At 40.6% G+C, this 1,861-nt stretch overlaps 1 protein-coding gene across 1 annotated transcript in view; it reads right to left on the bottom strand.

Annotated features, from left to right (window-relative positions):
- The window catches only part of LOC109302237 (neurobeachin), a 564,850-nt gene that overhangs the window by 562,580 nt on the left and 409 nt on the right, over positions 1–1,861 (bottom strand). The gene's annotated exons all lie outside the window — the stretch shown is intronic.

Here is a 1,861-nt window from a genome sequence, read left to right as displayed (position 1 = left end):
TAATACAAACCTAATAATTATACAATATAAAACAGTGGATATCCAAAACCAAAAAAAAAAAAAAAACAAACCCCAAAAAAACACCCCTCTAAAATACAGAAATGCTTTTTGATTCCAGTATTTATAGCTAAAAATCAATAAGACAGGAGCAGGTGACCTTTGGTATTGTAAGGGAGGTACCACTGTTTGTTTTACTCGCAAGAAAATTAAGTTTCAAATATATAAGCATAAATTTACACTTGACATTTACTGCACCGGAAAGAGGTAGATTATATTTACAAATCAAAGAAAGAATACATTCTTTTTTCTAGTCTATTGTGTGCCCGAGTCCATCTGTTAAGTAATGACTGATCCAGAATGCATCGCTACTGCAGCAGCTTCCCAACTGGTTTCACATTCATGCAAGTCTCCTGACGTTGAAAGCATTGTTGCCACCCTTACAGATAGACATACTTCAAAAATAGAAGCAAAAGTTGAAATAATTAAGCAAATCATGAAAAATTCTTGCTAAACTACTTGCTTACAGGATTTGCCTACCTTTCAGACTAAAAAAAGAGAGAGAGAGACGCTAATCTTTTTCCAATTGTTGATGCACAAACATCATCAGATTTAAGCTTCTTTCCTTTTAATTATCAAATACAATAACAAACAAAATAAAGAACTAGAAAAGGATTAAATATTTTACACTTGTCATGATCTACTTCAAGCTACCTAATGAAAAGACTCCCTGTTTTTTTCTCTGCTGCAAGTGCTACTTTTAAATGAATGGGTAATATCAAGCAAAGTTATGATGACTTCTACCACAGCAGTTCATCTGAAAGGTTACTTGTAAAATTATTCAAAATGACAAAACAGTCTGTAAAGACAACAGCTCATTATCATGGGCTATAACATATCACAGAACTATTGGAACTTTAACTCTTGGGTATCCACAACTTAATATATATTAAAATAACCTAAACAGACCATGTCCGTGTCTCTCTGCATGCTGCAGCTTTGCCATTCAGCGTGTGCTAGGTTAAATGCAAGTAACTGTCAAAACAAGGGGAGAATACATCCTTTTAAAATGCCAGATACAGTTGCATCTTATGTGCAAGCTTTCTTGCCCCCCCCCCTTTTTTTTTGTGGCTGTTACAAAAAGGAGGTAGGTTAAAAATGTTAAACTGGTTGGGAACAAAGGCAGTTTAAAACAACTGCCTTTCAGCCTTAACCACTAGCTTTTCTATCCTATTTTCCAGGCAAAAAGAAAAAAAAAAGAGAGGTTGTTTCATTGACCAAACCCTCTTCAGGAGCTTTGCTGCAGCAAACCGTGCGTTCAGGAGCAGCACCAAATTGCCCATAATTGAAAGTGATTCATTTTTAGATCCATTTTTGGATCCTCTTGTTTGGCTCCCGTTAGCTTTCCTCAGGCTTTGGTGTAGGTAGCGCAAAAACATTAAGTCATACAGTCCTGCAGTAACTCTTTCGCACCATGAAGTGAGCGGATGACTAAGGAGCTACATTTCCCCAGCCTTTCACCACACAACGCCGCGATGCTTTTCAAGGCACCGCAAAACCGGCATTGTTTCAACGCCCTGATTTTTATTTTTTATTTGGGCAGGGAGGGGGGGAGCATAATGAGAGCCCGAGCGAGGATTAAAAGCACCAGAGACTCAATGCAACGGGGCGGTAAAGAAATACAGGTTAAAACACCCCCGTCAGCGCCTGTCACTTCACCCGGCATTACAAGCGGCTGCGAAGCCTTTCCCGCTCAGCGGCTCGGGGGACGGCAGCGCCTCCTGCGCACGGCTCAGGCCCCCGGGGCTCTGGGCTGCGTTTTGCCCGTGTGCGCAAGGGCGGCTGCAAATGCCCCCGGGGCAGA

The sequence above is a fragment of the Gavialis gangeticus genome, unplaced genomic scaffold (genome assembly GCF_001723915.1).
Source record: "Gavialis gangeticus isolate Ggan-Ray unplaced genomic scaffold, GavGan_comp1, whole genome shotgun sequence".
In the NCBI taxonomy this organism is placed as follows: domain Eukaryota; kingdom Metazoa; phylum Chordata; order Crocodylia; family Gavialidae; genus Gavialis; species Gavialis gangeticus.
Note: the sequence above shows the minus strand (reverse complement) of the source record. Positions and strands in the feature narration are given on the sequence as shown.